General features: G+C 42.4%; 1 long non-coding RNA gene across 1 annotated transcript; it reads right to left on the minus strand.

The window, feature by feature from the left end:
- Positions 1-7,565: 7,565 nt before the first annotated feature.
- Positions 7,566-21,087, minus strand: LOC118242020 (uncharacterized). The gene is made up of 3 exons (XR_004776504.2): positions 20,736-21,087; positions 18,952-20,129; positions 7,566-7,620 (listed from the first exon to the last, which is right to left on the minus strand). It is a non-coding gene; the product is annotated as an uncharacterized LOC118242020 (long non-coding RNA).
- Between the last annotated feature and the right edge of the window lie 2,635 nt (positions 21,088-23,722).

Consider the following 23,722-nt stretch of genomic DNA (forward strand, 5'->3'; position numbering starts at 1 on the left):
CATAAGATAAACTGACTTTGACCTTTTGGAAAGCTGGTGAAAAATCAACAGTGACAGCCCTTGCTCCTCTGTATCCCACCCTTTCAAATGATTTCTACAAGATTAAAGTCGAGCTGAAAAACACATTTCCTTCAATCTTTAAATCATTCATTACATGTAATATTTATGGGGTTTCACCTACATATATTGTGCGATTTAACGGGGCCAAAAATCTTTTAAGTTTTGATCACCACACGTGGGTTGAAATGCGCAGAATGAGAAGAAAGCTTGCAATAGCCTGCTATATTTCCTTAAATAGCATCACACAATGCATCTGTACAAAAGGTCACAAGATGAGATGAGCCCAAGGCCTATACATCTGTACTAAAAGTACTGTCTGGATTCTTCTTGCTTGTCTTTTTAATGATTCATTAATCAGACTTCAGTAACGTAGAACTGACAGGCAGGTAATGAAGTAGCCATCAGATCAGTGACACAGGGTGTGTATGGAGTAGTGCGAAGGTCAGAGAGTATGTGTCATAAGGTGTGCCTTTTATTTAGAAGTAAATGCAGCTGTGTCAGTGGATCTCTCTGCTTGAATGAAGGGCCATCGGAGCCCACAAATGTCCTGCTTTCCCCCGGCATGAGCTGAAGACCGTTTCTGTGAAACACGCAGGTCTGTAGCTTCTGGCAGAGAGCTGAACTGCCTTGATTTGGTGAAACAGAAGCAAAGGACCAGGCACAGGGAAAGGGAGGGAGGGAGTCTTCCAGAATCTTCTTTAAGAAGTGGCGCCTACAGCTACTAGAATGCAGAGTTTCTGCAGGGGAAGTTTCTGCATTTTTTAAAAGCAGGGGAACCTTTCAGCACAGTGCCCGATCTTCATAGGCTTTTTAGTACCTGTTCTAACCCTGCACTAGGAGATGTTCACAGAGTTACCCAGGCAGCCGTAGTCACTGCTAGTGGCGGTTGCTCCAGCCCCTGGTGTGCCCCTGACCTCAGCTTGAAGCATGAAGCGTATTCCACTCTAAGCGCCCCAAGGCCTTCTCCCCTGTCCAGAACAGGCATGTCAGGTAGCCAAGGCTCAGGGGAAATGGAGCTGAAATTTGCAGTTGGTGTTCTGATCTCATGTAGCCTAGAGGGGTGCTGAGGTAAGAACTCTGAGACGTTGGGGAGACGGCTATATACGGAAGCCTCAGAATAACTGCGCAGTGGAGGAGGCCATGTTTATTGGTTGGTTATGGAGATGGAGTCTGCACGAGACTGGGACAAGAGTAGACAAAAAAGGGGAGTGTGTGTGTGTGTGTGTGTGTGTGTGTATGAGCACATGTATAATTATATTGTAATTATAATGTAAAAGCCTCTGTAACATATTATTCCTAACATTATTAAATAGTGCTACATACATTACTGTCACTTTATGCTGAAGAACAAGTAGTATCTGCTACCAGAGACAGTCCTGTTAGCTTAGTTGTTTGTACAGTGTCTTACAATATGGCTTTTTAATTCTTTACTGTGTGTTCTAATGTGAACCTTAATCCCTTTGTACCATCTTACATGTTGTATTTTGCCCTGAAGACATACCATTTTGTTTCATTGTATGCCTACATATGGTTGAATTTGACAAAGTTTATGCAATGAATAAAAAACCCCACCAGACTTGATGCAATTCTACGGGGGGGGGGGGGGGGGGAGCTTTAATATTTAAAACGAGATACAAACAAACAAATACACCTTAAGGGATATGGTACAGCAACACTAAGCTGACAGGAACCATCACTTCACACTTAAAACACTGTGTGTCCGTTCCTTTGGCGCAGGTCAGTGTTGACTTTAAGGAGCCCCCTCCTGTCATGCTCATGTGTGGAACCTCCCAGAACTCCACACATTGCCATCACACTGACTGCATCATAATGTGAGGTCACAAATGCACAGTCCAACTCGTGGACCCACCCCTGGCCTGCTGAGTCACACCCAGCGGTTTAACGTTAAGCAAAACAATATGCAGTAAATTATTGGAGAACGTGAGAGTGGCCTCGCCCTCTCTTTCTCAAAGCCTCCGAAGGCTGAGGTAATTATTCATTATGGCACGTGCTTGTTCACTCTGTTTCCCATGATGTGCAGGAGAACATGTTTTAAATTAAAGGCATATTTTTTTCCATCCTGAATGTCATGTGACTTTTTCACGAATGTTACGTAGGGCTCACGACTGGGTTCAATTATACAGCAGAATGATTAGAAATATGGTTGATTTTGAATTGATTGATAGTTCTTGAGAAAGAAACAAAGACACATTTCCTCAAGGGATCAAGGAAACATCGCTAATGTTCCTATTTACTAAGTTACAACATATACTTCAAAGTCAACATCTGAGATATAGTCATCACCCTCCAAAAGAAACACCAATGGGCAGGAGATTACACAGAAGATTAAACGCAAGTCAACCTCAAACTGCATGAGAGTTTGGGGCTCTCCGCTCTACAGAAATCTGGCCTCACCACAGAGGACACAGAATACACTGAAGATGAAAGTCTGTATTAAGCATTCCGAGACGCACTCCCTTTAAGAGGGCCTTGACAGTCTGTGTGCGTCGGGATCAAAGCCTTTCCTCCAGAGCTTGGCTGTCTGCATGTGTGTGTGTGTGTGTGTGTGGGAGGATAGCCAAGGTCTCCATGTTAATGCAGACAAAGGCAAGCTACACTCTTTCACGGAAAGCTTGTCTCTGATCTCATCCTACACACACTCGAAGGACGGGGACCGTGGACCGGACCACATCTGTGCTGCGGCAAGTGTGTGGGGGAAATATGTTCTTGGAAATGTTCCGGCCAAGTTCGTGTGAATGGCTCCTTCAAATAACTAATGAATGCACGCAATTAAGATAAATCAATCACTTTACACACTTCTAACAGGTCATGTAAACTTGCAGCTCTTCTTTCTTGTGAACTAGTATCCACCAAGAAACTCTACTATAGATGACTGTGGTTATAAATAATGTGCTATAATATCACAGAAACATAATGAAACAGTGATTGTTATAGACAACAAACACAGGTATCTAATGCTTTAGTGTTACTGGTTCTCAAACTACAAACTCAATATATTCCTACAGTGGAAAAAGTGGAGTACACTGTTTGGAGACATGTTTCCGATGTGGTATTGGCTCCTACACCACGGACAACAACAGGGACACGGTTTATTCTGGCAGACATATCCTGGCGCTCGTCTTCCCGCCATGAGAGGGTGGCCCAAAGGGAACCTGAGAAATACATACTGGGGGTCATAGCAGTCTGGAGGTCACAGGTTCACTCAAAGGTCATCTGCGCTACCGCTGTCCTGCCCTGCGCTACCGCTGTCACTTAAGCAGAGGGCCTTTCAACAGAAGACAAATGCCTACATGATGTCAGAAAAGCAAATTCATATAAATATTCATATAAACATGTGGCTCAATGAATCAGTGACCCTGCGTAGGGCAGGTGTGAAGCATATCATACAAACCCCAAATCAAAAGAAGTTGGGATGGTATGGAGAATGCAAAAAAAAAAAAAAAAAGAAAGCAGACAACTTTAAATTTATTCTAACTTTACTTTGACTTTATTCTAAATTGGCTTTGACTTGTATTTCACTGCAGACAATATGAACACAAGCTAGTTCCTGTTTTGTCTGGTCAGCTTTATTTCATTTGTAAATATACATCAATTCCTGCCATTCAGGCCTGCAATACATTCCAGAAAAGTGTCGGGAGGGGAGCAATTTAGGCCTAGTAACAAATGAAACAGATGATGGCAACAGATGATTGTAATCATGATCTGGTACAGAATCAGTACACAGAAAAGGCCTAGTCCTTTAAGAGGAAAAACTGCCTTTTGCCAAAAAAGGCATGAGAAAATTATTGGAATGTTTAAAGGCAATGTTCCTCAAAGAATGGGAGGGACTCGGATACCCCACCATCTTAACATAATTAAAGGATTCAAGGACTCTGGAGGAATTTCAGTATGCATCAGGCAGGGGCACAAGCCTAAGAAATCGTGATCTCCGATCGTTCACATGGCACCGCATAAAGAACCAGCATTCATCTATAATCTCTAATCTATAAACACTCACTTCTGTATATAATCTATAATTCGTCTATAATCGATATAACCATGTGGGCTCAGGATTACCTTGGCAGACCTTTGTCAAGTGCTACAAGGACTGTCGACATCTCTTGGCTCGGATGGACCAGCACACGGTGGAAACATTCTGTGTTCAGATGAATCAATACTTCAAGTCTTTGGTGGAAGAAACAGACATAGTGTGATCCAGACCGAAGCAGAAGAGGATCATCCAGACTGTTAGCAGCAACACGTCCGAAAGCCAGGGTCTGTCATGGAGTGGCGTTATAGCAGTGCCCTTTTCAAAGGTAACTTACACTTCGGTGACGGCGACATTAATGGTGAAAAGTACATTAAGATTTTGGGGCAATGTGTGCTGCCCTCAAGATGGCCTCTTTGCATATTTGAACAAGTCCTTGCAAAATCACATTGTCCATTACAAAGGCTGCAGAAGAAGAGCCTAGAGTCCCCAATCTGTCCCATACACAGAGTACGGCACATACTGCAACACAGAGTGGTACAAAACTGCCCTCTGAAAAGTTTCCGCACTTGGAGTCTTCAGTCCCTAAACGTCTTTTAGCTGTTTTGAAAAGGAATGACAACAATGCAGAAATAAATGCTTTATGGTCCTACCTTTTTTGGCATGTTGCAAGAATATGTTACAAGAAACAAAACAAAATAAAATAAAAATAATGAAATATTTGTTTATTTTGAAAAAAAGAATAAAATTCATAAGGTAAAACATCAAATAATGTGCTGTTGCATTGTTTCATTTTATTGTATAAGTAATGTTCTACTTTTCATTTTAATTTAACATGCATCCCAGCTTTCCTAATTTGTATAATAATATTCAAATAAATGACCCAAACATAGTAATGCATATTCATGTATCAGTGATTTATTTGCATGCAAATAATATAAAAAAACTGCTCTATTACAAGTACAGCGAAATGAATAGCATCATGAGAATAACAACAAAAAACAATTGCATGCAATTCACTTTAACCTTGCGTGACTGTAGACATGTTCTACATTGTTTCACTGGCACACTAGGAAGTGTGTGAAACAGATTTTAAAGGGGAGGCTAAACCACTTACAGCTGCATCTATTAATATACTTCTTAATAACTCTTCCATATTATAGTGCACTTTTGAATTTGCCTGTTATTTCAAAGCTCTGCACGGTGCAATGCAGTGTTATATTGGCACAGTGTGTTTGATAAAGACGCCCTCACCATTCCTCACCTCCTCTTCTTCATAAGGACATCCTTCTCCTGCCTGCCTTGGGCAAGTGTGGGGACGCTGCCCCATGTCATCCTTCCACCACATTCACTTCAGCTATCTTGCAGTTGTTATGCTTCAGTCTCAGGAAAGCTGCTAGCCAGTGAATCACATGTCATAAGCCTCACCAGCAACCCACTCCAACCACATGCACACACACATGCACACACACACACACACACACACACACACACACACACACACACCAACTGGTTCATTACCTGGAGAACACTTTTATTTGCCTGTGCTAGCGTTTTAAGCTTTGTTAAAAGCCCACACCACACACTCCACACATGTTGGTATTCATTTATTCATACAAACACACACACACAAACACACACACACACACACACACAGAACATTACCTGGGGAAAGGTAGCCAGCCTCTCATGCAGCAATCACAATATAATAGTGACATAGATTTTTCTGGCTGGCCCACACACACACACACACACACACACACACACACACACACACACACACACACACCAACTGGTTCATTACCTGGAGAACACTTTTATTTGCCTGTGCTAGCGTTTTAAGCTTTTTTAAAAGCCCACACACTCCACACATGTTGGTATTCATTTATTCACACAAACACACACACACACAACATTACCTTGGGAAAGGTAGCCAGCCTCTCATGCAGCAATCACAATATAAGAGTGACATAGATTTTTCTGGCTGGCCCACACACACACACACACACACACACACACACACACACGTGAATGCCCAAGGCTACAAACCGTAACCAGGCAACTGGGTCCTTCAGAAAAAAAGAATCGTTCTGTGGTGCTACTTAGGCTTTTGATTAGCAACGTTCTTTTTCAAGCATGCCATGGCAATGCCACCAGCCTCAGCGATGCCACTCACCTACTTCATGCCACAAACATCAGTAATGCCACTAACCTACTTCATGCCACACACATCAGTAATGCCACTCACCTACTTCATGCCACACACATCAGTAATGCCACTAACCTACTTCATGCCACACACATCAGTAATGCCACTAACCTACTTCATGCCACACACATCAGTAATGCCACTAACCTACTTCATGCCACACACATCAGTAATGCCACTAACCTACTTCATGCCACACACATCAGTAATGCCACTAACCTACTTCATGCCACACACATCAGTAATGCCACTAACCTACTTCATGCCACACACATCAGTAATGCCACTAACCTACTTCATGCTGCTTTGTGATGACGGCTGTTGTAAAAAGTGCTATATAAATAAATTTGATTTGACTTCGACTATTACTGTGAACCAAGAATGGGAGGGGCTGGATCGCGTCCCAGACCACTGTCTTGTGGTTGCTCGGGTGTTTAGAAGTCATTCTGTGCACGTGCCTTTTTGTTTTGTCTTGCAGCTGCGATGAAACGTAATTGGGCATGCTCCATCCCAGCTGTCTTTCATGTGTCCCCACAGCCAAGACAGAAAACCCCCACCAGCACCTGAAACAGACCTTCTCCTAGGGTCAGAGTGTAGACCTACAGCAGAGAGAGTAAACTTGGGTAGTTGGGTGTGTTTGTGCATGTCTCAGAGGGTGGAATGAGATGAGGTGAGTGAGGGAGAGATCAAAAGGCTGAGAGGGTGGGGAAGAGGTGTGTCTTGGGAGATGTAGCAATTGGGCAGGAGTCTGGGCCTCTGTGTGCTGTATATGACTGAAGGGAATAGGTGTGGGTTACTATGTTTTTGTTGGTAGGCCCTGTAATTTGGCTTTGATGTGTGTGTGTGTGTGTGTGTGTGTGTGTGTGTGTGTGTGTGTGTGTATGTGTGTGTGTGTGTGTGCGTGTGTGTGTGTGTGTATGTGTGTGTGTTTGTGTATTTTTGCAGCTGGTAGGGAGAAGGGTTGGTTAGAAAAGTAATAGGCCCAGCTGCACACTCTTAATATTCACTTTGTTAGCTCTCAGTGGGAGACAAAACAAAGCTGTTTCTTGCTTGAAATGTGGAGAGCAGGTATCAAAAACACACACACACCCCCCACACACACACACATCCAGTGACCCAATTCCAGCCTCATGCACAAATTAGCACACAATTAACCGAAGCATTTACCAGCGAGTACCTCTGGTCCCATTCAAACAACAAGCATTCAGGTGGGAAGAGACCAGAATGAATAAGACATTACGCACTCCAAACCTCACAGTGTTGTGCTGGAAAGGGTCTGGCAGGGGCTTCGTTCTGTCAGGTCCCCCAAGCCAGAGTGTCCGACGGGGTCACACAACTTGAAGGCCATTCCTGTCATGTCTCACTGGAGGTTAGGGGTTCCGGGGGGGGGGGGGGCAAACAAGGCCAAAATCTCAGTTCCAGCCCTGAGGCACTCACCATTCTACTTGGGAATCATGAACATTGAAAAATACTTAGTAAACTCATTCTGTATGTGTAGTTAAGATCTCATTCATAACTCATGCACAGTACGTAATAAAGAAGCTAAATAAATTATACATTTTGGGGGTGAGGGCGCCACTCTCAAAAGACATCTATATTCAGTGAGCTATCACAAAAGATGACGTGCAGGCTGAAAGCATGAGATCCATTACCCCAGAATGCCAAGTGTCAGTCAACCCTATGGCGCAACCTAATCAGTGTAAAGGGTCCAGTCAACGCATGACACATATGTCAAGGGTGCAGGCAGCTGCCCTAGCATGTGTCCTAGCATCCGGAGCTTTGCTGTCCTAAAACGGACCACGTACGATCCCATGATCTTCACCGTCTAGTGCAACCTGCGTCTTCAAAAAGACAAGCGACAGAGAAACTCCGAACAGCAACGCATGTGTTTTCCCCCTCTACCTGAGGATTAAATTCATAAAACCTGCCGACAGATTGAACGGGACGTTAACAGCAAATATGGTAATGTTTCCTCATCCATAAATAAGCTTTGTCGTCGTATTTTACCGTTTGCGTGATATATGGCACTACCGCACGTTGTCCTCATTTGCATATGACGTTGGCGATTCATGATAGACCACCACGCTAAAACATTTGAACCTGTCCAACAATAAATTTCCCAGTAAATCATCAAGTCAGTGCAACCGTGCAGTTCCCGTCTTGGTCAATGGTACAAATGCATTACATTATTATTATTACATCATTTTTTATGTAACATGCCTTTCTGAGCGTATGGCTGGTTTCACAACTGGGATTAGTATTCTGGCTCATGTGGTGGGTCTTTCAATATGTATGGATTCTTTTTCATGTAGATTTTGAATGTCTTTCACTTAGGGCTCAGGTGAAAGCCAGTCAAAAATTGATATTGGTACACTGATTATCGCCTCTGGTAACTCTATGACTAGGAATTCTATACTGTGTTGCACATTTTGCATAGCATGGCATGGTTACCATCACGTTTTATGGATCTGGTCCTGAGGTTATTGCCATTTTGTCCTTTGTTTCCTCTGGCATCCAGTGATGCAAAACAATCTGTCAGCAAATTCATCTTAGATTTATTTCATAATCACTAACTGGAATTGTCTTGATTCTCACTCCCTTATGTTTAACGAGTAAACATTCGTTTCTGTAACGTGATTGTCCTCCCCAAAAGCCTCCCCAGAAACCCTTCTCTGATGTCTCATTTCTATTCATGAGCATGAGACACTTTGGGAAAGCGTGGTCATCAGGGGATTTTGGTGAGGGCTGGTGGGCAACATAAGCATCTTGTCTGGGCTGTTTGTTCACTAGCAACAAGCAGAGCTCTACTTCCTGCAGTTTGACATGTATAAAATGTAACCATTTCTTTTTCACAGTTCGTGTCAGAGGGATTTTATGCTAAAGGGCATAACAACATATCTGCACTCCAGTTACAAAGCATGAAAACATTTCAGAGCAACTCCTTAGCAGCAGATGCTTTTAAGGCTGTATCAGTTGCTTGAAGTCTATACCTGCCTATCATGGACAAAGAGAAAGCTATTGAAGGAAACACAGCTTATCGTAGTTGATACGAGCATTTCCAAATAAACAGAATTCCTCCCGCAGTCCCAACGGCGCCAATATGGGAGCACCGCCATGGTGCCAGTGTGTCAGCTCCTTTCATCGGCTTCGAGCGACATCACACAGGGTCTCCCGCTGCTTCAGGTTGTCACGGCCAAGTGACCTCGCTCGTCCCCTGCCAGAACCTCCACCTCGGACCACAGGGCCGATCCACTGGCTGTCCATCTTGTCTGCTAGTGGGCTTTGAGTGCATGGGGACACGACAGAGTTGAAATGGGGTGGGTCAGGACCAGAGCACTTCACCAACATCGGATGCCGGAATCTGCACCCCTCTGTCACAGCAGGCTGCAAGCACGTGGTGGCCAGTGGGGTTGAGGCGAGGGGGCAGTCAGTAGGAGCAAATGCAGGGTTTGTAGCCAAGCCCCTGCTACAGAGGGGTCGATGGACTGGACTGGTGGTCTTTTGATCCTTACATAAACTATGATTCTTTTAGGTGGTACTTGCAACCAGACCTTCATGCTGATCTCGGCACTGAGGACAGGACTAAGTAGGGTAGACAGGTCAACTGTTTTCAGGAAATTAAACTCATAGCAGCCAAGCTGTCTGTTGGTACAGAGGAGGCCTAAACCTAGCCTGTAGCAGGATATGTGGTTTCTTGGTTGCTATTTCAGTTGTGACATTTCACTCGGCTTAACAAGAAAACGCCGTTAGTTTCGTACCATAATTTCTCTGCACCCAAAGGCCTGTTTCTGAGAGCCAAAAAAAGGATTTGCAACCTGTCACTGACTGAATGTCAATACTAATCCAAAGTGTGTATTTGACCCTGTGCCACCATGATATGATTTTCCATCTCACCTCACCCCGATGACAGAGTACCATGTGATTGTATTCTCTAACAGATTACCAAACATGGATTTTGTGATTAAATTAGGAAAGAAAATGGAACATCCCTTTAATGCTGACTGGGATTCTGTACAAACCACAAAAGAAATGCTTGGAGTCCATACAAACAAGCCTCATATTATCAAAAGAAGAAATTACATATATTAAAAGCAATTCCTCGACCAATAGGGAGATGAAGATGGAAATGACAGGAAACCGACATAGAACAGATCCATTAGAGGCAAGCCAAATATTTCGACACACTCTCTTTCGACACACCTTTCTAGACTACTACTGCCCTTGCATTTCTTCTTTCAGCGCAGAGATCGCCTCTGATGTGTTGCGAGTGAGTGACATGTCCGTCTTCTGGGACTGGAGGCTGATGGCGTGAGCCTGGGCTTTTGATGCAGATGAGATGCAAATTAGATTGACATGGAGCACCAAGAGGAGGAGGAGGGAAGCGCTGTTTGCCAAGATCAGGCTCCAGGAACAAATTCCGGCTTTCGAATGTGCATGTACGTTAAACACTCAGACCCACCAACACTGCTGATTACCAACTATGAGATGAGATAGCTGTGTTAGGTATGGCCTTGTGTGCTCCTCACAGGTAGGCTGATCGCTAGACCAACATGCAACAAATTGCATGAAGCCTGAAGAAAGTGCTTCTGAAATCATAGAAGTGCTTTTGAAAAAATCGCACTTAGCCCCATTCCTTTCGCTATAGTAAAAACGTTAGATTTCTTCTGGTCTCCTTTGTAGATGGTCTATTACCTGCAGACATTTAAAATTCATCTCAAAGTAAAACTGCAGACAGGGTGCGCCTGTACCCTAGAGTAAAAAAGTCTCTCACCAAGATGGGAAATCCTTCAGATAACAATCACTGATGGTCAATTAGAGGCTTAAAGTGGACAAACAGATAAACTCTTTAAAGGTTTTTCATCATAAATTACAGTGACAGTGATGACTTGGAATACTGCACGAAATGCATACAGAATACATATGGAGATGATTACCGTAAAGCACAAAAGAGTGACAGGCCTACAATTTTCCAATACAATTTTCCAATACAATATTCCAATACCATATTCCAACACCACATCACTTTATGTGCACATCAAATCTGTTCAAAGGGTTTAGGGACATGAAAAATGGATGGAAAATCTTTACAAGCAATCATTTGTTCTCATGTCAGTTGTCAAATTGCTTAGCAGAATGACAGGTGGACTAAATAATTGAACAATCTCAGTTATCAGCAGTTGTAGTTCCCAGTCTCAAATAGTCCTATTTTTCCCCCCCAAAAGTTTAATAAAAGCAGTCGTCCAAAAACACTCAAATTATTAACCCAGTCAGCGATGTTTTTTTTTCTCTTTTTAAAAGAAATCTTTGCACAGTGCAGTGAGCAGTAGAGAGAATTCTGCTTGGTACCTGAGACACTTCAAAATGGCACTAATATGAAAGCTGGTCTTTTCTGGATTAGGGCGGGTTACCCCTATACGCACCCACAGTAACTGCTATAAGTAGAGAGGCTCAAGCTGTATTTGGCAAACTCAGCAGCTTCCGAGCTTCCAGCACTTTGCTCCGGCTCTTTTGTTGGGTTGCAGCTGCTCGTGTCACACTTCATCCCTGTGTCCCTCTGCGCCGACACCACAAATCGGAAAAGCAGCACAACGGAGCAGTTTCATTCCGGAATGCCTTCTGATCCTTACTGGCCTGGGTCCTCGGAAGCTAGAGTGTGGATGTTTCAGTGGAGGAACTTAATGAAACAGACCCCTGCTAGAACAATGCTAACTGATTAACCCTGAATGGAAACCTCAATCGCCGCTCTGACTGTGATTGCATCGTGACATACTCTCCTGGTGTTGAAGTAAATCAGTATAATCTCACAGGTCATGTCTAACGAGCCCTTGTAGCCTAAACTTTTCAGAAAGTCTATATAAATCAGCATGAGCCCTGTAAACTCATCTTTAGATTAACTTCTTCTAACACCGATACTCAAAATTGCAATGCTTGTGCCTCTCATAAACAAAAATTGTTTTCTGTTACGCCAGTAGGCCGAGGTTTTAAATGGTTCCCTTCTTACAAAATCAAAGACCTTGGTATGAAAGAACTGACTATGGAAACTTACTTTTCCTAAAAGGTAGATGTTTGTAAGCAATGGCACAAAAACAGTCTGAAAAAGCACTGATCTACTTTGAATATGACATACTAACAGCACTGTCTGCACTATTACCTGTTCGGTTCTTCTCCAGCTTGCCTGCAAGCTTTTTTTTTTTTTGGTGGGTTCTACGCAAATGTCTACAACACAAATCTAATGCAAATTTAATGTGCGGAATATAGGAAGTACAAAATGTTTTTGCATCTCTGAGCTTTGTGTTCAGAGACTACAAGTCAGCAGTTTTGATCTTTTTAGCATGCCTGCTGTCTTCAGTGAAACAAAAGGTCCATGTTCTTAAACCGTACTGCAAGACAAACATGGTGCATCGTTGCTGCAGCGATGTTTTCTCCCACAGCGAACTGCCATTCAACAGAACCACTGCTGTGCAGTGCGGCATATGAGACGCAGAAAGATTTCAAGCCTTTTGACGACTCACGAATTTGTATTCAAGTCTCACTCCAGCTGTTTACCCACAGCTGGAGGGCAGACAAACGCTGATCGGAGGTGCTGCGGAGTGGCATGTTCCTCTGCATCTGAACTTGAGTCATCACCAAAACAGACCTTTGACACATAAGAGGGTCTTTCTATGGTAGTCTCCTAACTGACACAGTATCCTATCCTTTCTATTAAATGATATATCTCTGATATTTAAATATATACACTGAACAATTCAATAAAAAAAATTATTTCATGAGTAAACCACACCATAGGGTATAATTGGTACCATGTCCAGGGTGCTTGTTGTTGGCATTATGCATTCATGACATGGTTGTGTACAGTACCATGAGCATTTCTGAGAAGTCTGTTCAAGTAAAACAAGGGAATTATATTTGCATAGCAAGTCATGTAATGGCTCATTGATCTAATAACTCAAAATTGTAAAATAGATTAATATTTTCGTTAAACATTACATGAAAGCTTTACACTAATTATTCATACAGTGCGGTATGAAACGGCTCAGTATCTTAAAGGTCACTTGCAACAAATGGTGAGCCTGCAGTGCATATCACCAGATTGTGGGTCGCTTTTAGTCTCTGGAGGTTACTCCTCAGTATGCAAATAGATGCACGACTACATTAGAAATATGCTAATTAGAAAGCAGAGAGAGATGACATTCTATAGTGCTCTCATATGTTGGAGTTGCCACTACTCTACTTGATCATCAGTCTTCTTGCCCTTTCCCCATAAAGCATTGCTTTTACAGACCTTTTCAAAATAGCTTTTTTAAACTTTACAGACTTTTTATGTAAAGGTTCCCTGCAAACTGAAATGGTCATTAACTGTGCTGAGGAAAAGGAAAATATTAAGCATCAAATGCAAGGAGGAGACTGTGCTAAAGTAAAGAATAAGAGAAATGGACTTTCTACGCCTGTCCAAGTGAGTGTGCACACTTCAAAGTTTACATGTTTGAATTTTCATTAAGGCTAGGCAAAAAACAGTTGGTACGTTATAAAATCATGTGTTTTAATGAATTTTTAAAAACAAATAAAGTTAAGGTTCAGGAAATTATAGAGTTAATTATAGGGAAGGTAGCATTACTAAGGAGCAGCAAGAATCTTGTGACTTAGTAAAAAGAAAACAAATATTTTGAAAAAATTATGTTTTGTTTTGTTTTGTTTTTTAGTAAAGGTTAATATTAAAACTTTGCTCAAAATCAATTAGTTTCTTGCCAGTAGATGTGTGGGACTTTCATATAGTATAAATGCTGGCCAACAAAAGACTTTCCAATAAATCAACAGAAACCAACAGAAAACCAAGCACCAAGTAATAGAATGTGTCAGTTCTGCTTTAAGGAACAGAATGGCCCTGAAAACTGTCACGCTATTGCACAAGATTCAGATTCAGCACCAAACACAACAGCGCAGTGAAGCTATTAAAAGGTTCCCTTGTAAGATGTGAGAAAGCAGAAATGGGTTTCATATGCCATGCAGTGGTTTGAACTTTGCTGCTTGTGGAGGACAGGAACACAGGGGGGAATATGACAATGGGCAATGATAGTCTCAGATCATCTTTCAGAGTTTTTTTTGGTTCCAGGAAGTTTTCTCACCAAATGCTTCTCCTCCAAACGCTGCCAGGAAGAGAGAAAAAAAACCCTGTCCTGAAATGCCCTTGGAAAGAGGCTGCACAGTTCAGGAACCTGAGAGGGAATATTAATCTTAAAATGAGTGGAGTTAAAATGAACTCCGGTCTGCTGCAGTCTGTGATATGCATGTTTTAGCATAATCCCTACAAAATCAATGTATGCAGCTGAATGTAGAAACAGTTTGAGAGTAAATGAACTGTTGTTATATACAAATGGGGGCTACGTTTTTAAAGTCCTACATGCATTTAAACTACCTTACTACATTTATCTGTGAAATACGTTGAAAACACATTACTGCATTCTCTGTTTAGGTTCTGTGGAGCGCTGACAACACTGACAATACTAGCAGAACCATAAAAACAACAACAACAACAACAACAACAAAAGAGTTGCATTATATTTTGGTTGTTTGTTTTTGCTTTGTTGTAAAGCCTGATGGCTTGGGGTCACCTTAGCCAACAGTCATAATGGATTGGGCATTCCCATGTCCAATAGGATCAGTATAGGTGCCTCAGGCAAAATATTGTCCTCTGGGAAGGCTCACAGCAAGAGATTAATAGAGGACACCCACAAAAAAAGACTCTTCTCACCATCACTCTTTGCCTCTTCCTTTGATGCATATTCTTTGAAAGAACGTTGTTTCGCCAAGCTGAATAGACCAGGGCTCTACTTACATGCAACCCATACCCTACTGCACAGCTCCCTGTTAAAGAAATGGGCTGCAAATCCATTTTCCCCATCCTGAGCAGACAGCGTCTAGGTGGGGTCCTTATCTAGTTCATCACTCCCCCATCCTTATTCATTTAGACCTGTGAGTTGAAAATGGCTTTTGATGTATCGGAACTGAGACAGTCAACATATCAAATACCCCAAACACGTATGCGTCCACGATTTTCAATTCTTGAGTCCATACAGTACTTCAGACCTTAGCCAAATTCTTCGCTGTGTTCCTTGGCAGACAGACATATTAAATATGTAATATTATATATTCTAAGTGTGCTAACGTGGTTTATTGCACACTAGCATGCTTTCAGATACAGCTAATCTCTTAACCAGGCTAGTGTGACGCCTGACCCAAGATGGATAGCAAAAGCTTAGGCAACATATGAACGGGAGCTTGTGAAGGGGACGAAGAACCCCTGGTAGCATGTAATGTAAATGTATTTTCTTCATGGAGAAACACAACTACCAGTAATCAGATACCAGCCCTGGTTTTGTCTTCCTACTTTCTATTCAACATATATGACTGTCAAAATTGTCTGTTTGCACTTTTCACCACATTAATTCAATCTGGATGCCAAAAGTGTTTATTTGTGATTGTCTGCTTAAGATGTCGCAGAGACTAGAGCAGCTCTGAAGTTCTTTGCTACTTGTTACTGTGAAAATTCTCCTGTACATTCTAATCAAGTTCACCAAAAAGCCACTGCACCCATTTTTGAGCAAATGAAGTAACAGGAAGCAAATCAAAGTCAGTAAAAGAACATAATAGAATAAATGAAACTCTCTCTGTATGTGTGTGTGTGTGTGTGTGTGTGTATATATACAAGTGTTGGTGAGAGCCTACGAAACATTTAAAAACAGGGTTAAAGATACATGAGGTAGGTATAAAGAGGGACAGATGGGAAATTAAGTGAGTATGTGTAGTAGTGCGGAGGACTGCTGAGAAGAAAGAAGAAAGGAGTCAGAGGATGAGGTGATGGCAACCAGCCAGCCCTTAGCCCGACTGTGTCTGTCTGAGTGTGCGCGCGTATGCGTCGAGCACACCCCCAGTGAGTGCAAAGTGAGAGACAGCAGGGTGCTAATGAGCACCAGAGCAGAGGCCAGGCCCACTGGCCCCGCCCTCATCCACCTACCTCAGTGCCTTCCCAGCCACAGCTGAGATGATCAAGGCACGGTTACAGCAGCCTCATTGGGCGAGGAAGTGTGGTAAGTGCCCTGGCATGATTACAAACCTGCCTGCCCTGACATGCCAAAAAAACAGTTCGGCATGTAGGCCCTGTTTGGGTTTGTCGGTGTTTTAATACAAATTAACTGAGTGCATGAGTTAAACCTTTGACAAAAGGACTCTTATGGCTGTCTACCATTAGAAAAGCCCATTTAACCCTTAAAATGACCAACTAACTACGAAAGAGAGACAGACAGGGACAGAGATGCTGAAGAGTTGTCAGTGTGAGGCATCTTTTGCAGGATTAAGCAGAGCACGCTGATCTAATGGCCTCGCGCAGGTATAGCTGGAACATCCCCTTATATAACATCTTTAACTGTAATCTCAGCAAATTATTCTTTACTCGTTGTAGCTGCGTTTCTGGATGGATTATGACCATCAGAAATACATATTAGAAACGATTTGATATGGCGTCTACGGGTCTTCCACACTCTCACACTGATTTGGTTGATGAAAAATCTAGTCTGGGGGCGAGGGCTATGGGGAAGCAAAGTTAAACATGGACGAAAAGGAGAAAGAAGTAAAGCAAGGAAACCTGCTCCAGGGCATCTCATTTTCCATTATAACTGTGTTTAGGAAAGAGATCAAAACAGTTTGGGCACTTATTTTAGGGTTTTATCTGCTTCATGCCTGAATTTATCAAAGCCAACAGTGGTGCGATGACTAAAAGTGTACAATAGGCTAAAAACATGTCAGAGACATCACACATGATGTGATGTCTGTGTGTGAAAAAACGATTGGGCTAAATACCGTGGTTTTTACAGGGTTGTTAACTCAGACCTATGCCTTTACCGAGATGACCCAAGAATTCCCGTCATCAAGTGGCAAATGTAATGCAGATATATTTGTGTTACTTGTACCTGCGTTACTATTTGCACTAGTGATAGTTCTCTCGTCTCCTAAAAAGCTCCATGAAGTACAAGAGACATTTTAGTTCCCAGCCAAACACAGCAAGGAAAATCATTGTTGGTCATTTTTAGCACAGGTGAAATTTGCTTGACATTTATAGTCTTAAAGAGCATTTATAGTCTTAAAGATCAAAAGGTATTCTGAAATTGGGGTTTTAAAGCTAACCACAATTAATGGGGGGTGGAAGGGGGCTGCGTTGCTTCTGCGTGTTCCAGTAGCACGCGCTACCTTTTATGTGAGCATCACTGGCATGTCACATTGTTGAGCCATTCACTTAGTCGTCGGTGCATCTTCACCAAATTTGCTACACTGAGCATCACAGAAGACATCTGTCTACATCAGACGAATAGCGTCTTTGATTGCTCTTACCTTGAACAGAGGAGAAGCGCCTTTTTCTGGCAGAGTACTTCCCAGAACTCTGATAGAAACTTTGCCATAAAAGTCCCTGCGTGCTGTTAACAGACTTTACAACTAGTGAACACTACTGGAGTTTGACACTGATAGGTCTTTAGTTTCAGCACAAGTTCCAAACAAGGACCAATTCTTTGTTCTTCTAGTACACTCAGAAGCATTCTCTTCATATTATTATGGTAAAGATAAAAAGCAAATTCTGTATTAGTGAGCCTGCCTGTCTCTTTCAGAAGCTCCATGTGCTCTCGAGCCCACACAGCTTTCCTAGTACAAGATGCATACAAGAAGGGTTGTCTTGAAGGAAAAGGCAGTGGATGCACAAGATTATTTCATTCTTGTACTCTATCTTGTAAAACACAAGAAAATCCCATCAGATTAATCTAAAAAACAATACCTTCCTTGTCTTTTTAGATGAGTCTGATGATATTTACATCAGTAATTTGATTTTGAAGAGGGTACACTGTATATCACAACAGACACCACAAAGAAAACAAAGTTGTAGCCCAAAATCACATACCTCATATTGTTATGCACTCTGTAACCTGTGGATATAACAGCATCTTAGTTAAGCTGTGATGTCAATTCTGGGTAGGTGAGACATCTGTGTGAAGCTGTTGAATGTCATATAGGGTTGAAGTACTGTGGAGTTTAGGTTTTCCTATGATAAACCCCTTTAATTCAACAGAAGAAGGGTTCATCCTCATTCTCTGAACCCTCTCCTGCTGTCACCTGTAGTGACTAAATGGTCTTTAAATGCAGAAATTAGCCTGCATTTTTTTAGCCTGCAAATTTTCTAGAGCCAAATCTACTCAGTAAACTCCCCATTTTTCATTTGAGTCCTAATGGGACATTATTATTCACATTGCTGCCGACCACTATCTAGAGGATGCTTCCTTTGGATACAGCAAAGACTTTTTGTCATACTGCTGCTGTAATTTCCACTCTCATCTTGCATAAAAATACACTGGCGTCTGTCGTGAACATAACTGGTGCAAAATTACCATACCTTCTTTCATATTTAAACCATTCTCTTATACTGAAATTTAACCTAAACATTTAGATACCCAGTGTTCCCAAATTTCACCCAGCTCTGCAGTATGTGCTCAAACCGTTATGCTAGGTACAGGAGGACATTGCTCAAGATACCTTTTTATGTATGTGTATGTGTGTGTGTGTGTGTGTGTGTGTGTGTGTGTGTGTGTGTGTGTGTGTGTGTGTGTGTGTGTGTGTGTGTGTGTGTGTGTGTGTGTGTGTGTGTGTGTGCATATACCTATGGAGGTTGAGCTTATTTGAGGTCAAGCAATCTCTCTGGAATGGGGCTTCGCATCCTGGCCTGTCCTATGACCAGTGTGAAGTGCTTCCTCTTTGTGTGATGACCTTTCAGGATCCCATCATCCAGTGGCACAAGCTCACTGCAGGGCCAGAGATGGTCTGATGGCATAATTCACTCCTGGGAGCTTTAGAGATTATTATTTCACTCTCAGCTTTCTAATAGCAGAAGTTTGTAAGAGTTTTAAGATTCTGTCATGACTTTGTTATTACAGTAGGCAGGGCAGAAAATGCCAGATCATGTCAAGGACTCAAATGGAGAAACTGTCATCATTATTTAAACTTCTGTTGTGATTGCATATTAGAGGACAGTAACTCCTGTGCATGAATGACTATTGTTATGTCCTATGTTCTTTTATACAGGGATATACCAGAGAAAGAATGAATACAACCTACTCAATATAGGCCTTTTGAAGTATATGCTTGGTTGAATAACCCTTAGCTTGTTTTCAGGCATTTACCTCTAGTGCTATAAAGCTGAGATATGGCCCACCATGTCCTGATATACACAGTACCATCTTCTGTGGCTGTCAAGCAGCTGACAGAGAGAAGTCACTGAGGTCTTGGGAGGACTTGTGCCATTAACACTGAGATGAAGTATGTTGCACTTCAGAAATGCATCTTACACAGAGTCTGGTTTGAATGGTGAATTTTAGATATATATATATATATTTCAGAAAATATTAGTGAAAGTTGACTAATTATGTGTCTGTCCTTGTGATTATTCCAAACAATTACAAATATGTTTAGCTCTGTATAAAGATATTTCAAATATTCAAATTAATTCAGATATTTTTAGGCTCTTATAACATTCGATCGGTTTGCCACAACAAATGTAGCTTCTTTTTTCTTAAGGCCAGCTTGATACGTGAGGTGATGAAAAGGGGACAAGTAACATCTTCCAAGTCCCGCTGAGGTGAAGAGGCCACGAACAAATGTCTCGCTGCCAGATGGACTGTGTCCTAAGTGCGTTGACTGGGCTTGCGTGCGGAGTCTCTAGCGATGGGCGTGTGCTTCAGCGCGTCATGCTGGGGCTTCTGTCAGGGGATCGGCCCTGTGCAGACGAGTATGCCACAGCTTGTCATGTGCAGGTGACCTGACGCCTCACCAGTTGCCACTCTGTAATCACATACACACCTTAAACACTCAACACATTAAGCGTTATCACACACAGAAAGGCAGTATGGAGAAGAAATATGGTATATTTGTAATAATAATGTCTGTGGAATATTGGGGCTGGACAGCGCCATCTAATCATGTTGTTGTTCAAAGAGTACAATAGCACCATTATCGGACCTGGAGTGGCCGCTGCGTGCTACTGCGCCGCCATTTTCGTTGTTTTTTTGTTTTGTTTTTTTCAGCTTCAGTAAAGCTTGAGGCAAGTTGCTTATGTGCCCTGAAAATGTTTCAATGTTTCGCAGTAGCGTGATGCTAAGTACCAGGTCTCCATGCATCATACAACGACCTCTGCACCCCCACCCCCACCCCCCAATGGTAAATCTCTTTCGGGAAGAGAAAAAAAGAAGAAAGTAAATGAGACATTGAGAGATATTATTATTATTATTATTATTATTATTATTATTATTATTATTATTATTATTATTATTATTGTTATTATTATTATTATTATTATTATTATTATTGAGATAGTGGTCATGCGAGTTTAAAGACCCAGCAGTCCCCCTTTTTGCCTGATTCGCTCTCCACCAAGGTGTTTAAACGCACCGTGAAGAGCCGTGTGCTAAGGGCGCATGAGCCGTCGCATTCTTCTCCCCCTTTTACAATGATTTCCGCTCGGGAACATAAAGCAGCGGCGGCACCGGCGAGGTCTGAGAAATCATGGCACTCCCTGATCTCTCCCCCCCAGCGCTAACAGCGCGAGCGGCACCGGCCCATTAGCAAATGAGCCCTAACTCACGCTGACAGCCCTCGTCCTCTCCCTCTCTTCTGCTCGGCTTGGCGACAGCTTTGAGGCGTCCCGGGACGGGGGCCGATGCAGATGGCTGGCTCTCAGTGAAGAGAGGGGAGAGACTATTTCTGGGTTAGGCTTCACTAGCTGGGCCAGGTGGTTGAAGAGGCTGGGATCCTGCGGGTTTGTTTTTTTTGTGTGGGTGGTGAAGTGGAGAAATTGAAGTTCAGGGGGTGGTGTGGCGGAAGCTGACGTATTCCGGCATTGGCCTTTTTATCTCCAAGTTTTATTTATTTAGTTAGTTATTTCCAGAGTATTTTTCACTATTTATTTCAATGCATACAAGTACCCCACATGCGAGAGAGAGAGAGAGAGAGAGAGAGAGAGAGAGAAAAAAAAAACATTAATATTAATGTAGCCAAAAAACCTTGCACTCCGAACCTTTCCCTAAAATAAACATGCAAACGCTGCAGCTCACATCAGCATTGCAGCTCATTTTAGTTCAATAATTCAGTGAGTCAGGGTCCTCATCATCTGCAGCACTACCTTCACCATATCAGTGAGTAATATCATGTGCATGCAGACTGGAGATCTCGAGCGTGTAGAGATGCACAAGACCCTATGGAGTGCTGACACTATGGAAGCACCTGTAAAATAGAAAACGAAACCCAAAATCTTGCTCTGTAAAAACAATTTGGCCATATATTGCTGTTTAGAGGGTCTCAGTTAGATTTAGATCTCAACCCCAAATAAAACTGATATATAATCCTCTAAAAAGATGGTCCATCAAATGTAGACTCTTAACGCTTGGTGAACAGATTTGTGAGAGAAATGGGGAAGCCTGCTTAAAAGACATCACAGATATCAAATTCCATTTCTTTTACTACAACCCAGTCCAGACAGGCTTCAAGCCAAAACAGGTGCTCTTGAGACAACACTGTGGAAAAATGGGATGACATCAGATGACATCATCCCACGTTGAGCAATCCTTAGAATATTATACCATCTAGCTGCATTCAGACTCTCCCACTCGTTCCGCAGTAGTGTGTGATGGTGTATTAAGTGAATCTGCACCAAAGAAAGAAAAAAAAATAACATACATGGTTTTGCCTTAATCCTGAACCTGACTCATGTGAACCAGAGGTCACTGCTACCCTATCACCTACTATAAACCTTCAGGCACACCAGCCCTGGAGATGGTAAATCCTTTTTCTCTACATTTGTCATTGTCATAACCCTGAAGGTTTCTAGACCCTGACAGTTTCAAGCAGCTGGAGAAACAGAGGACACTCGGCCAGCTTTCTCAGGTTTAAGGTGATTACGCGGCTGGAAACAGAGTGAGGATCATCCCTCATTCGCAGATGTTATGGAGCAGTGTCTGAGGCAGCAGTTCTTATTTCAGTGTTATTTAGTTTTCAAGACTGAAGTGTAACATCAAATAAATACATACATTTTCACTCAGAATCTAACTGGATTTTCCGCATATGTTCAGAGAGTAATCCGCTACACTGAATTCAAGGGGGTTGTACTTGAAATGTGGCTAGATATGAGCGCGTTAAAATATTTTGATCATACAACACCATATGTATGACTAAGCCAAGCCTGCCATAGATGGACTTGTACTTTTGCCCTGAGGCGGAGGCGAGAGCGCCAGTATCTCGCCTATCAGTCTACAACAGAGACTCAGTCATAAAATGTCTACGCCAGCACATTCTCACAGGAATACAGAGTGCTCACCGACAGCCTGCTGTGGCCTAAAGGCGTGCTACAGAGAAGAGGGGACTTTTCTGGTTTCAGTTCAACAAACTCTCCAAAGAAAGACAAATTAAGAACTTTTGAAGCCCATATGAAAAATCCCCAGAAATGCATATTTAAAAGAAAAATTCCAAGTTTCATTTCCAAATATTTATAGCAATTATAATATTTATACATTGGAATATATATACATTGGAAACAACACAATAAATAGCACTGGGGCCAAGAGGACATATAAACAGGATTGTTTGCTAGGCAGTTCTCTCACGGTGTCATCTTTGTGTATGAGGTTAATTGTATGAAATGCAAAAGAGATAATAGCCACATCTAGAGGTTTAAAAACCGGATAAGAATAAGACAACAACTCCTAAAGGATTATGGCCATTACTTGACTTAAAGCTAAGGTTTATCAAGGTCGCTGGTGCATTTTGATGGAATGGCAGCTGAGTATGATCATCTTACAGAACCTCAAATTCCCTTCGTTCTTTTCTGAATTTTTTTTGTCCGCCGCCATCCTCTCACCCATCATCGCTGACCAGTGCAGTGGCGATGAACCCGCTTTTCATGCCAGTTCAGGCCACGCCCTTAACGACCATCTGGGTCGCCCTCCTCCCTCAACTGCCACTCAAACCATTAAAGGGCAATTTAGAGCCACTCCACCAATGACATATAAGGGGGGGGGGGGGGGATCGCTGGCACTGACCCACTTCTGTCCAGCCAGCAGGTCGGAGCAGCAGGCTGAGCTTGGAGTACCCAGAGGATGTTATCTTCCAGGGTGAGGTAGCGCCGCACGTTCCGCGTCCGTTTCAACAGCGTTCCGAGGGTGATCCACTAGCAGTAAAAGGAAATTAGCAGGGGATCCAAATTTAGGCAGGCATCAGAATACTCACAGCCAAGTCTTAGGAGATAACAAGGGGGAGAGAGAAGGAAATAAACATTGAATGCATTTTTCTGTTGGCAGCGCAAAGCCCCCCACCCCTTAAGATACACTCGTGAGGATATGGTAAACCATTTTTTTAAGTGTTAGAAAGCTATAAGTATTCCTCTT

The sequence above is a fragment of the Electrophorus electricus genome, chromosome 5, assembly GCF_041902795.1.
Source record: "Electrophorus electricus isolate QZ-2024a chromosome 5, ASM4190279v1, whole genome shotgun sequence".
Classification (NCBI taxonomy): Eukaryota; Metazoa; Chordata; class Actinopteri; order Gymnotiformes; family Gymnotidae; genus Electrophorus; species Electrophorus electricus.